The sequence below is a fragment of the Culex quinquefasciatus genome, chromosome 2, assembly GCF_015732765.1.
Source record: "Culex quinquefasciatus strain JHB chromosome 2, VPISU_Cqui_1.0_pri_paternal, whole genome shotgun sequence".
NCBI classification, from domain to species: domain Eukaryota; kingdom Metazoa; phylum Arthropoda; class Insecta; order Diptera; family Culicidae; genus Culex; species Culex quinquefasciatus.
The window spans coordinates 25436850-25452098 of NC_051862.1; the positions used below are offsets into that span (position 1 = coordinate 25436850).

General features: G+C 35.9%; 1 protein-coding gene across 1 annotated transcript in view; it reads right to left on the reverse strand.

Moving 5' to 3' along the window:
* Positions 1 to 15116, reverse strand: part of LOC6052292 — a 174794-nt gene extending 159678 nt beyond the window's left edge. The window contains exon 1 of the mRNA XM_038253378.1: positions 15094 to 15116. The gene's annotated coding sequence lies outside the window, so the exon portion shown is untranslated. The remainder of the gene's footprint in view (positions 1 to 15093) is intronic.
* Positions 15117 to 15249: the final 133 nt, after the last annotated feature.

Below are 15249 nucleotides of genomic sequence, written 5' to 3' on the forward strand. Positions count from 1 at the left end.
AATTTTCGATGTAAAATCGAATTCGCAATCAAAAAACACTTAAAGGGTTACATACATGTAGAAAATCACAAAATTTCATATTAAACTTTTTTTTTAATCCACTAAAAGATGATTTTCAATCACTCCTGAAAGTTTCATGAAGATATTACATGATTAAATTGAGTTAGAGACGATTTTCAGCTCAACATTTTGCCGTACGCAATGCGGGCTGTCAAACTTTCTGAGCTTTTTTCTCGAAACACCAAGTTAATTTACGGGTGCCACGATATCTCGAGATGGGATGGACCAAATTGGCTCAAATTTACACGGTAAAAAAAAATTGGTGATTTTTTTATTTAACTTTTTAACACTAAAACTTGATTTGCAAAAAAACACGATTTTTAATTTTTTTTTTAATTTTTTTTTTATTTTTTTTTTTTTCATCGGGCTACCTACGTTGGAGCCAGCCACAACACAATTTTAGTGCTCCGTTGAATTTTCGATTTTTTCACGCCGCGGGTGTAGTGTTTAATCGCGAACTTGCCGCCCGGAGATGCCCAAGCGTGGCGCTAGGCATGGCAACTCGAGTGCACCACCGGGGACCTCGCGGAACCCGTCTCCTGGCCGGATTACTAAAAACAATCCGGCCAATAGCCAAATCAAGCCTTCCACCGCAGCGACAGCGTTGGAAGGCATTGACAAAACAAAGCTACATCCACACTATCGCAGCCCGTACCAGCTACGTGTGAAGACAGCTAAGGCAGGCCGGCAGGCCTCCAGCGTCCCCTCCGTCACCCCCGTCCCCACACGCAACGAGTTCGAGCCGCTGAGTGGTGACGATGAGGATAATGAAGACGACTGCAGCACCAGCAGTAGCGACGACGACGACGACCCTGCACGCGGGTCGAAGAAAGGAAAAACCAGCAAAACTGCGGCGAAGGAAAGAAGACCTCCGCCGATATTTGTCGTCGACACACTAGCCGATCATGTGGACGAGCTACTGGAGGGTCAAACCTACTGTTTGAAGATCGGTAAGAAGAATGTGCAAGTGATCACGTTGTTAAGAGCGAATTACGATAAAGTGTTGATGGTCCTCAAAACAAACAACGTGAAATACTTCACATTCGATCCGGCTGAAACGGTGCCGGTTAAAATAGTCCTGCAAGGGTACACGGACCGGCCAGTAGAGGACCTGGCTGGGCACCTTGCCGACGTAAACGTTCACCCCCGGGACATCAAGGTGCTCTCAAGAACGACTACGGTCACGGGTACTCACGTGCTGTACCTACTCTACTTCGATCGTGGTACCGTCAAGCTCCAGGATCTCCGACGAAAAAAAACGTTGGACGGTTTCTGGGTGACTTGGAGGTATTTCTCAAAGAATTCGACAGACGCAGCACAATGCCACCGTTGCCAAAAATTCGGCCACGGCTCGAGAAATTGCAACCTCCCGCCGCGCTGCGTTAAGTGCGGTGAAATGCATTTCACGGAGAAGTGCAAACTTCCCCAGAAAGCGAGGCTGAGTGAAAGCGACGCTCAGCAGAACCGGTCGCGTGTCAAGTGCGCGAACTGCGATGGCAACCATACAGCGAACTTCCGTGGCTGTGCCGCGCGTAAAGCATATCTCGAGGAGCAGGCCAAGAAGAAAAAGAAGCTTCCAGCGACCCGGCCGCCTCCAAGATTAAGCCCAACCGTTCCTGTAGCTGGACAAGGCGCGGCAGATCGGATTACTCCAGCGATTCCTCCCGGCTGGGGAGGTTCCTACGCAAGCGTGACCGCATCGAGCGGTACTGTCCCGGAACAAGCAGCTGTGTCCGGAGATGACCTATTCACTCTGCCAGAGTTTTTCGCCCTCGCGGGGGAAATGTTAACTCGTTTTCGTGCCTGCCGGAACAAGGCAGACCAGTTCATGGCTCTGGGAGAGCTAATGATCAAATACGTATACAACGGATAAGCTGCCTCGTGCAGCGCTGCTCTTCGGCGTCAACAGACAAAATCATTCTGTGATCTAGCTTTAAGTTTTCCTCTAACTATCCCCTTTCTATAGCAATTTTGTAGGTTTTTTTTCTTGAACTTTTTCCTACTTGTGATTAGCCTTTAGAATAACCAATTATGTCGAAAGACAAATTTATCAACACATAGCTGAAAGGACCTCCAAATCTCTATTAGGTTTAATTGCAAAGAAAATTGTGAAATGATTATTTACCAAATAAAAACTGAATTGAATTGAATTGAATTTTTATTTTTTGATATGTTTTAGAGGACATAAAATGCCAACTTTTCAGAAATTTCCAGGTTGTGCAAAAAATCATTGACCGAGTTATGAATTTTTTAATCAATACTGATTTTTTCAAAAAATCGAAATTTTGGTCGCAAAAATTTTTCAACTTCATTTTTAGATGTAAAATTGAATTTGCAATCAAAAAGTACTTTAGTGAAATTTTGATAAAGTGCACCGTTTTCAAGTTATAGCCATTTTTATGTATCTTTTTTCAAAATAGTCGCAGTTTTTCATTTTTTTAAATTAGTGCACATGTTTGCCCACTTTTGAAAAAAATATTTTTGAAAAGCTGAGAAAATTCTCTATATTTTGCTTCATCGGACTTTGTTGATACGACCTTTAGTTGCTGAGATATTGCCATGCAAAGGTTGCACTTTATCAAATTTCCATGCAAACATTCGTTCAATTTTTCGATCTTTTCGAAAACAATACATTTTTTGTAAATCCAGACTAACATTTCAAAAGGGCGTAATACTTATGCTTGGCCCTTTTGAAATGTTAGTATTGAATTAAAAAAAATATCATAGAAAATTTAATAAATTAAAAAAAAATCAATATCCCCTCTTCGATTTGCGTGAAACTTTGTCCAAAGGGGTTACCTTTGTCCCTGATCACGAATCCGAGGTGCATTTTTTGATATCTATGTTATGTTTTTTTTAATCAAGACTAACATTTCAAAATGACGTAATATTGAATGATTAGCTCTTTCAAAATTTTAGTCTTGCTTTAAAAAACTAAAATAGTTTTTTCGATAGCATCGGAAAATTTCACGACAAACTAACTTTTTATATTTTATATTTTACGAAAACTCAAGTTGAAAAATATTTGCGACCGCTATTTCGATTTTTTTTAAACATCAGTATTGATTCAAAAAATTATAACTCATTTGAAGGTTGAAATTTGATGTCTCCTGAAACATATCAGAAAATAATAAATCAAGTTTCAGTGACAAAAACTGAAATTTAAAATCACCAAAAATTTTGTTTATCGTGTATCATATGGCCTCTCAATTTTATTTTAATTTCAAATGTTTTAAAATTTGAATTGAGCTATGATCGTAAAATCTAAAGTTTAAAAACTCTTTATAATCCTTCAAATGCAGTGATGGACGAATAAAATCTTTAAAACAATTATTAGACTTTTTATTTTGCTGAAAATTTACCAAAAAAGCTCTCCTCATCTTTTAATATTATGGGTTCATATATACAAACATAAAATTCAATTTTAAAGCCTGATTTTTCATTTTTTTTTTGTGATTAACGCTGAATTTATAAAAAAAAACATATTAAACAAAAAAGACAAAATAAGTCAAAACATTTAAAAGTTTTCACTTGATTTGAAAAAAACATGAATAAACAACATTTTATTGTGAACAGTTGTGAACCGATTTTACATGTTTTTTTTTTTCAATGCAAATAAAATTTCCAATGGCCTTAATAGACCTGTTTTTACACTGAAATAAAAATCCATTATTCTAGGAATTTCACCACCTTTCCTTATTTCGTAATCAGGTTTTACGAGTTACTAAATAAGGAAACATACATAAGGATTGTGGATGGTCCTTTAGCTGTTTAGCCATTAGGGCGAACCTAGCTACATTAGGGTGGATGTAAAAATAGCAATTTGAGACAGCAGAAATAAACGAAGGATTTTTGAAATATAAAAATGCTCAATGCTCAAAGGTGTATTTTCTATCATTTTTATTGTATTTTTTAACTATTATATTTAAACAAGCCTTTTCAAACTCATTAAAAAAGCAACAGTCTTCCCGAAACGCGCGCACGCCGATCACGCCGTACAAGTTTTCAGTGCAGATCTGGAGTTTTTTTTTAAAAGGTCCAATAAACCAAATTTCCAGTTTTTGCTTTTTGGGTGTTTTCAGTGCAGATCTGGAGTTTTTTTTTAAAAGGTCCAATAAACCAAATTTCCAGTTTTTGCTTTTTGGGTGTTTTTGAAACCGCCTTGAGTCAGGGGTATCAAAAAAAACCCAAAAAGCAAAAACTGAAAATTTGGTTTATTGGACCTTTTCAAAAAAAACTCCAGAGATGAACCTCAAACACACCAGGCTGCCATGTTCGAGTTCTCCCCGCACGGCGCACTCAAGTTTACACGCGGTGTAAACACGGGGTGCACACCTCGGGTACAACGTCGTGCGAGCGAAGAGCGTGTAAAGAAACGAAAAAATGACTGTTTCTCACTCTCTCTGTGGCAAACACTGTAGTGTGACTGCAGCGGAGAATGAAACACCGCTTTACAGCAGAGGGAGCGTGAGGGAACTATTTTTGTCTCTTTTCTGCGTCGTCGGCTTGCACGGGGTTTGTACCCGGGGTGCGCGTACAGACTGTACACGTCAGAGTTTAGGTTTGTTTGTACGCGTGCACACGCGGTTCTGGTGTTTGATCGAGTACAGAAAACAGAGAACGCGGTTGAACGCGGTGCACGGGGATCACTGAAAAGCAATAAAGAAAAAAAAACTGCAACTGATACAGATATGCTGATGTAGATCTAGTAAGTCTAAATACTGGAAAAACTCTGCGCAAAAGTTTAGTTAAGTGAAGTTGTCAGATAATCCAATGAAAAATTCAACTTTAAAACACAATTTAACGCTGAGAAAAGGCAATTCCATCAACCAAATTGCTTCTCAAACATTAAATTCACTCTCTGCCAGTTAAAAATTACCGTCGACCAACAACTTTGGGCTGTCGTTTGAACCCCCCCCCCCCCTCCCCACCCCCTTCTGCCTGCAGGCGTTTAATTAAATCGCGAAAACATTATTTCGCAAAACATCCCAGAGCCGCCACCCACGCGCCCGGCAATTGCAATTAAACCAAAATGCAATCACAACTCCGCACAAGCACGGCTTCAATCGACAGCGTCATTATTCTTGCACATTGCACACACAATTGCAGCTTTGAAGGGACGAGCCCGGGTTGGCGCCAAAGTGACAAAAATAGATACCTCTCCTCGCGGCGGGATTCGATACGGACTCCCGCCACGACACGCGGTCGCCGGGGAAACGTTTCAATTAATTTAATTAATGCACGAGCGCCATGTTTGATAAACCGCACCACAACAACAAAAGAGGGTTTCCCGTTTGGTGCAGATCCGATTTTAGCTTCCGGTGATTTAGTGGCAAATAAAAAAGCTCTGCCAATATAAAAGTCAACAGCGAATATCCGCTAATCACGGTTGGTTGCCTAGCTGCAGGGGCATGGAAGGATAAACCCACCCTCGTTTGATGTTGGCTTTGTGGACTCGGCAGCACTTCCAGTGAACCGGATCATGCACATATGAAATGTCCTCATTTCCGTAAATTATGAGCAGGGAAACCACAAAGCACAGAAAGCCACTCTAGTGCAAGTTAAATATTTGTTTTAATCAGTTTATGGAATGGGCTTTGTTGCAGCTGGGCAACAATCAGCAATGGGTGGAAAAATGATTTAATTTTGTTTATTTTAAACTAAATATTGATACTGTGTAGTAAATTCAAATCCACTCATTGCAGTACAAACAAAATGCATGAATGAGACCAACAGAAAAAAAAAATCACAGCAAAATGAATTAAATTTAGGTATCCGATCCAACCCCCTTTCAAACAATGTCGTTTGCCACAAAAATAAAAAAAGCGAAATAATAACAAACTATCCAGACTTAAATCATACACATTTTGCATAGATAACCAACTCACACAGTAGTTGCCCCGACCCCTCATCGATTTGCGTGAAACTTTGTCCTAAGGGGTAACTTTTGTCCCTGTAAACTGTAAAAAAGTTTTGAAAAAGTTTTCAAAACTTCTTAGTGTTTTTTTATGTAAATACGTGTTTTTTTTTTTGGAATTTTGAGTACGCCATCAAATCGGGCGTCTAATTTTACATCTGGAGTTTTTTTTTTTGAAAAGGTCCAATAAACCAAATTTTCAGTTTTTGCTTTTTGAGTGTTTTTGAAACCGCCTTGAGTCAGGGGTATTAAAAAACACCCAAAATTCAAAAACTGAAAATTTGGTTTATATATTCACCTTTTCAGGCTGAAAATTATGAAAAAAGTTGAATTTCAGAGAAATTTTACTACATTTTTTTCTGGTACAAATCATTCAACATTCTTAAGCAATAATACCATCTGTTTTTCGTTGTGGATCTTAGGACAATCTGGTCCATTTTTTTTTAATATCTGCTTCTAAATTGTTATGGTTTGTTGATGTGGATCTACTGTCATCACAAAAGCAATTTATAATGGTTCTTGGTTGAAAATATATCATGAATTTTGAAGTTTAGTTTTCACATTAATATATTGTCAAAATTAAAATGTTTTATTCAATTATCTAAAAACATGAACTAACTTTTATGCAATTTTGATTTTTTGGTAAAGAGCCTCGTTTTCAAGATGTATCCACCGAAAGTTGGATTTCAGTGAAATATTTGCAGTTTTTTTTTAAACAGAGTCCATTTCCGATTTTTTGTTTGATTTTTTTATTTTCAGAGTTATTTTTATAAAACTGTCCAAGAGACATTGAGGATTTGACCTATGATTGCTGAGAAACAGTGACTAATACAAAGAGAAACAGAGCAATTCTATGGGATTTCGCTATTTCGATTTTTTTATTTGTTTAATCCGGCTGATATTTTTTGATGCCTTGTATGTATGTTTTTTTGTTTGATAATACGGTAATTTTTGAAGCAGAACTACAAAAAAACTAACTTAATTCACCTATATGGTTGGAGCCTTCCTCACTTATTACCAAAAATGGCTGATATGATGGAATTGTACAAAAATTTCACCTATTTTTTAGATCCGGAATAAAAAGTACATAAATGGCCAGGGTTGCCAGATCATCAATAATTTGGACTCGTTGAAAAGGTCTTTTGATAACCTAACCAACGATGAGCTGGATGGTGGACCCGGACATATTTTACATACATTTAAGTGAGATCCGGATATATGTGAAAACACATTTTTACATTTTACATAACTTTTGAACTACTTATCAAAACTTCAATCTGTATAAAACTCAATCTATGGGACCCTAAATCAAGTCGAATGCAACAGGTTCGGGTCAAATCGGTTCAGCCAGTGTCGAGAAACATGAGCTAGTTTGTTGGTCACATACATACATACATACACACACACACATACACATACACACACCCATACACACAGAAATTTGTTCAGTTTTCGATTCTGAGTCGATATGTATACATGAAGCTGGGTCTACGACTTTTTTATACAAAGTTCATTTTTAGAGCAGGATTATAGCCTTACCTCAGTGAGGAAGGCAAAATCACAAAATAATGTTTTTGAGCATGAGCATGAGCATGGTTGACTGCCAATGAGCTGCTACTCCGTCATTGACAGATCAGCTGAAGTTAAACAATGAATCAAAAATGATCAGTGGGAGCCAACCATCCGTTCACTGTTTAACCTCTGAAGATCCCTACTTTATTAGTCAATACCGGCGCCCTCCCAAGAAGCCTGCAGTTCAACGAAAGGGAGGAATGTTAGTCCGATAGTTGAAGTTGCAGACTCATCAAGCACATAGTTTTTCGCTATATACTTGTTGATACCGCTTGAGACCGTTGAATCCACAGCATCTCCTTCAAGCATCACGTGATTATTATTTTTTTGGGTTAGTAAGATAAGGTATTGGCTTTTCGATGCCTCCCGAGCTACGATGCTATGGGGAGAACTTTCATAACAAACCCGTCGGCGAGCCTTCCGAGCAACGATGCAATTATTTCACTCCACTATTAATTAATCCAAAATGTCAGTGCGTCTTTCGTTCATTATATAGAAATGGCTTTTTCACCATAAAAAAATAAAACCTTATTCAAAAAATTATACACAATTTATCCGACGCCGTGCCTTCCGATCAACGATGATATAGGAAGGGCTTTGAAAATCACAAAACAATTAATTAAGATCACAAAAAAACACCAATTACTCAACGAAACATACGCTCAAGGCACAAATAATTCAGTAAGTCATGCTATTATTCGATTACCACAATCACTCACCCCATACTAATAGCGACACAAAAGCACACAAAACAATTAACCTGCATAATCACGACTTCGCGTCACCACTTCCAGCGCACCAATCAGGCAAAATCACAAAATAACGTATTTTTGGAAATACTCTAATTTTTATAATTTGCAATATGGGTATCAAAAGATTCGAAATTATGCATGTAGTTTAACTGTTTTAGAGTTTTTTGTTATGAATGACTCAAATTTTCACAAAAAATGTATTTTCTCGAAAAAAATGATTTTTCTAATAATTCGCAATATGGGTATCAAGCGATTCAAAATTGTGCATGTATTTTAACTGTTTAAGAGTTTTTTAATGAAATACAAAAAAATTATACAAAATATCGTATTTTTTCGAAAATACTAAAAAAATATATAATTCGCAATATGGGAATCAAATGATTCGAAATTTTGCAAGTAGTTTAATCTTTTGGAGTTTTTGAATGAAATACTCAAATTTTCATAATATACCGTATTTTTCTCGAAAATAATCATATTTTTATAATTCGCATTATGGGTATCAAACGATTCAAAATTTTGCATGCATTTTCACTATTTTAGAATTTTGTGAATGAAATACTAAAAATGTTCACAAAATACCGAATGTTTTTTTAAAGTACTCAAATTTGCATGATTTGCAATATGGTTATGCAATATGGCGTTCAAAAAATTCTGAAACAGTGAAAATGCATGCAAAATTTCGAATTGTTTGATATTGCAAATCAGAAAAATACGGTATTTTGTGTTTTTTTTTAGTGTTACTTTGAAACTAACCATATTATCAAATAATTTTTTAACTCAGAGGAAGGTTGAAAATTCAACATAATTTGGTTGGTCTTAGTCAATTTTACAAATATACATAAATAAGTTGTCGTCCGTTATCGTCCGTTATCGACCGTTATCGTCGATAAAGTTATCGCCGATAGAAATATCGGAATAACGATGACGATAGAACTATCGTTATCGTTATCGAACCTAGATAATTTTATCGTTAACAACCTTGATCAAATGCCAACTTTTCAGAAATTTCCAGAATGTGCAAACAATCTTTGACCAAGATATGAATTTTTGAATCAATACTATTTTTTTTTTTCAAAAAATCGAAACATTGGCCGCAACAATTTTTCAACTTCATTTTTAGATGTAAACCGAATTTGCAATCAAATTTCAATTTCACTAAAGTACGTAATTTTGATAAATTTCACCGTTTTCAAGTTATAGCCATTAGCCTTTTTAAGGAAAGTTTTTTGATAATAATCGTATTATTCTTTTTTTTAATAAGTGCGCCACCCTTTGAAAAAAATATTTTTGAAAAGCTCAGAAAATTCTCTTTATTTTGCTTTTTAGGACTTTGTTGATACGACCCTTAGTTGCTGAGGTATTGCCATGCAACGATTTAAAAACAGGAAAATTGATGTTTTCTAAGTCTCACCCAAACAACCCACCATTTTATAATGTTGATATCTCATCATCTAATGATCCGATTTTTTATGTTAAAACATGAAAAAAAAAATTTTCTGATGTTTTTGAAAGCAAGACTAACATTTCAAAATCGTCAAACATTCAGTAAAGCTTATAATTTTGAGGTGAAATAACAATTGAATAGTAATCCATGATATTTTTTTTTCGAGTTCAACCATAATTTTCCAACACACTTCTCAATTTGCCTAAGCTTAATAAACCCACGAAACTCAAAACAAAATAAACCACTCACCAAAAACGGGTGTTAATTAGTCAATATTGAACCCGCAACAGCTTTCCCAGAACCCCTCGGGAATCAATTCCCGAAATTCCCCGAGTACCGAAATCCACCAGAATCTGACTGACTGACTGGTGGTCCAATTCGATAGAAAATCGCTTTTCCACACCGCGCCATGGCAACTTCAAAGATCTGTTTTCACTTGGCAACCGTTTCGGCAGAGTGCACTGCTCTCCACTTCACCCGAGGGGGAATCACCACCTGGGTTCGGCTCGGCTAATTGAAAATCACCGGCATGGAAGGTCCACACTTGCCGGATCGAACCAATTTTCCGACGTGACCACATTTTGCAGCGGAAAACCCCCGGTGGCAATCGATTCCGAAGCGTTTTTGCCCTCGCAACCGGCGGTGGAGAGCTTTCCTGCTGAGCTTACTTCGGAGGGAGGGGGTACGAGGTGGTAAAGGTACTTTTTTTTTCGTTTTTTTCCCACGCAGTTTTTTACACCGGTAAATGTAGATCTGTATTTTACAACGAAGCGAAATTCAGAAATTGCTTTCTGCTTTAAAACATGGATTGAAATTTGGAAATTATATTTTTAAGAATTCCTGCAGTAAATCCGGAACAAATAACTTTTTGAATTTTTTTAAAACATTTAAGTTTTTCCACAAGTAAACCATCTACTAAAAACCCAGGAAACAAACCATTCAAAACCCCAAAATTTCGGCCATTTCTCGCAACTGTTCAACCGTAACCTGGACCCCCGGGAGTCACATCTGATGATGCCGACGGCAAGCAACTGTAGTAGTGTGCTGGCCACCCCGACGGCGACCATTCCGGATTAGCCAGGTTCGAAAGGTTAGGTCTTATTCAAAGCACGAAATTTATTGCTTTCAGTTGTAAATTTGTGCCCACTTTTGCAGCTTTTGACCCCTCTCTCGGAAAAAGTGTCCATCCCCACCCACTGCTGCCGATCCTGGCCCTTTTATACTCGCTAAGAGTGTCCCGCAGGGTTGTGTGGAGCGCCTGTGGGGAATGGACCAACTCTTTTGAAAAACGAAAGGGGGTTGAGGATTCTTGAAAAACTTTGAATTTCCAACTTGGACTCATCTCTTAGTGGGCAATCGAGAACAGTCGAGGGCATGAATTTAAGAATGTCAAACTAAATGCGCAAATTGTCGACATTTTACAGGACATTGGAAATCTAATCTAATCTAATCTAATCTAATCTAATCTAATCTAATCTAATCTAATCTAATCTAATCTAATCTAATCTAATCTAATCTAATCTAATCTAATCTAATCTAATCTAATCTAATCTAATCTAATCTAATCTAATCTAATCTAATCTAATCTAATCTAATCTAATCTAATCTAATCTAATCTAATCTAATCTAATCTAATCTAATCTAATCTAATCTAATCTAATCTAATCTAATCTAATCTAATCTAATCTAATCTAATCTAATCTAATCTAATCTAATCTAATCTAATCTAATCTAATCTAATCTAATCTAATCTAATCTAATCTAATCTAATCTAATCTAATCTAATCTAATCTAATCTAATCTAATCTAATCTAATCTAATCTAATCTAATCTAATCTAATCTAATCTAATCTAATCTAATCTAATCTAATCTAATCTAATCTAATCTAATCTAATCTAATCTAATCTAATCTAATCTAATCTAATCTAATCTAATCTAATCTAATCTAATCTAATCTAATCTAATCTAATCTAATCTAATCTAATCTAATCTAATCTAATCTAATCTAATCTAATCTAATCTAATCTAATCTAATCTAATCTAATCTAATCTAATCTAATCTAATCTAATCTAATCTAATCTAATCTAATCTAATCTAATCTAATCTAATCTAATCTAATCTAATCTAATCTAATCTAATCTAATCTAATCTAATCTAATCTAATCTAATCTAATCTAATCTAATCTAATCTAATCTAATCTAATCTAATCTAATCTAATCTAATCTAATCTAACGTAAGGCTGGTACATATTTTATTTAAAGTTTTTGTCATGTCTTAAACAAAGTTGTAGGTATTGATGAGAACTATTCAGAAAACAATAGATTCGTGGAAAAAAAAAGTTTGCCCATTTTTTAATTTACTTTTTTCACAACAACTCGATTTCCCAAAATTCGTATTTAATCATTTTTGAGACTTTTTTAATTGTTTAGCCGGCGAGTAACATTTTTTTAAATAGTATTTTTTTGGAAAATACCAAAATTTCATGCATAAAATATTGTTGGTCGCCTTTTTGATTTTTTGATAAAGTGCCCCGTTTTCAAGATGTGACCACTGAAAGATTGATTTCATATTTGAAGTTTTTCGTTTTAAAAAAAAGAGACCACAATATTTTTCGAAAATTTAAAAAAAAATAAAGTAAAATTGCCTAAGAGACATTGATGATTGGACCTTTGGTTTCTAAACACAGCGAATAAAAGAAACAAGATTTTTTTTTTTCAGGCTCATGCAAACCCACATTTGCTAATGCCAATATCTCAGTAACTATTTTTCCCCTGCTCAGGTAGTACGCAGGTTACGATTCTTACTTGAACATTTTAAGATGGGACGAAAAAACTTGCGGTGAACTTCCAATTTGCTTATACAAAATGTTAAATATTATCACTGTCACTAAAGTATCATAAAAAAGGTAGCTTACAAATATGCATATTAACATTTAAAGCGAAAAAAATCTTTAAAAATCCACGAAAACAGCATGATTCGAAAAAATAGTTTTCCGCTCGGGCTCAAAACTTTTCTGGGGGTTACTTGGCCAAAATATTTCGACCCGTATTTATTTGTTTGGCCATTAGGGTGACCAACGCCGAGTTAGGGTGGTCCAAAAATGGCCACTTTAAAAAAAATCATATCTCCGCGCCAATTTATCCGATTTTAGCTGTCTTATACCCAAAAGAAAGATAATTAGTTTGGCTATTTGGGAAAAATAGTAAAAAGTTTCAAAAATCTAGCTTAACATTTGAAAAGGGCGTATGAAAACTTAAAATGCTGTTTTGAAGGCTTCGGGACCAAAGAGCCTATGTCTGAAAATATTTTTACCTGATTCCTCGAAAATTTGACATAACATATCAAAAAATGGTGAAGTTATGTTTTTAATTTTCTGAGATACGATTAAAAAAACAAAAATTGGGTTTTTCGACGCGCCACGCGCAAAAATGGGAAAAAGACGAAAATGGCAAAAAATCGACTTTTTCACTAAAACTGCGATAACTTGAAAATTTCAGCGATGACCTATACATGTTTGGGTACCAAAAGTTGCGTATTTTAATTATTAAATTGGCATGGAGGTATGATTTCTTGAATGATTTATGAGTTATTATTAAGGGGTTACATACTTGTAGAAAATCACAAAATTTCATTATGGAAAAAATTGGTTGAATCCGCTTCAAAGATGATTTTCAATCACTCCTGAAAGTTTCATGAAGATATTTCATGATTAAAATGAGTGAGAGACGATTTAAGCTTAAAATCTTGCCATGCGCAAAGCGAACTGTCAAACATCGAGTTGATTTACGGGTGCCACGATATCTCGATATGGAATGAACCAAATTAGCTGCAATTTTGGGTGAAGACTCGCAAGACATATCCCGTGTGCATGACGAAGCCCGATTTTAAAATTTTGTATTTTAAAAAAATACAAAAATGAAAAAGTGGCAATTTTTAATATGAAAAACTTAATATTATTTTTATCTTTTTTTCAAATGAACTTTTTGAAAATCGGCCATCGTCATGCACACGGGACCGGTTTTGCGAGGCTTCGCCAAAATTTTGAGCCGATTTGGTCAAAACAGTGTTGAGATATCGTGGCACTCGTTTTTTTGAAACTGCTTACTTCAAATAGCTATATCTCGGCAATGATACTGCCAAATGTCTTGAAATTTGTGTTGTTAATAGTTTAAAAAGGTAAATTTTAATGCCCTGAAAACAGATTTGAAAAAATGTTTAAGTGTCTGCTCAAAACAACCTCTAACATTTTTTGCCAATTTACATGCATGTAACCCCTTAATCCATATCTCCGAATCACGTTAATGGATATTCGCAATTTTTGGATATGTTATGTAAAATATTACACGGAATCAGATAAAAATATTTTCAGATATGAATTCTTTGATCCCGAGACATTCAAATTAGAAAATTAAGTTTTCATAGGACCTTTTCCAATGTTCAGCTAGCTTTTTCGAACCTCCACATATTTTTCCTTAAAAGCTCAGCCAATAACTTTTTTTAAAGGTAGAGCTCTAAAGTTGGTTCAGCCGTTCCGGAGATATGATTTTTTGAAAAAAATGTGGTTTTTGCGAAAATCGACGAAAAACGCAATTTTTTGGATCACCCTATTTCAGATAGGAGCACCTTAATCGCCAAACCAAAAATTTCGGGTCTAATTATTTGGATCAAAGAACCCCCACTTCAAATTTGAGCCAAATCGGAGCACTTTTGATTGGGAGACTTCCTGTTTGATGTGGAATGGCTGTATATGAAAATATTTCACTGCGAATTTGTAAGGGGTGACATTGGGTCTGGGGGTGACATTGGGTCATACAAATTTCTGCATTTTTGTATGACCCAGACTAAAAAAAATAAACTAAAAACATATTTTAATAGACCAAAAAGTCATTCAAATTTTCCTTCAGTTCTGAAGCTCAACAAGATTAGCAATTTCAGACCATAAATTTATGATCCAAACTGTCACTTGGCTCCCACGCCGGTGAGGTGAGGGCACTTTTTACACCCCAGTGTGTCTGCGTACCAAGGGGAAGCCATAGAGGAGGAAGGATTCCAAAAGGGTCAGATTTTATCCTCATCTCTTCAAATATGAATTTCAAATTTGACTCCCAGAACGGAGTGTCCTTCTTTTCGACATTCCTGGTGTACATTGTACCAGGACAACGGGGACGCTTCCAACGAGGAGTTTGTTCCGTGATATGGTTTGGGGGAAGGGTGCCGTCCTAGTGTAGGATCTCGCCACTCAGAGATGCTAATACCGGGCGGATGGGGTCCATGGAAAATGGAAATCGATTTCCATTTTCGACGACCACACCGTTGATGACTGCGAGGTTTGGGCGAATGCTTACCGTAGCGGGGGTGTAACAAAGTAACACATCAGTGTAATTACCTGAAAATTCAAAAAAGGAAAAAAAATATATTAATTTGGAACAACACATTTCAGTTATATTAATAAATATTTTTAAGTCTGAAGATTCAATTTTACGAAAGTAAATTTTTCAGCA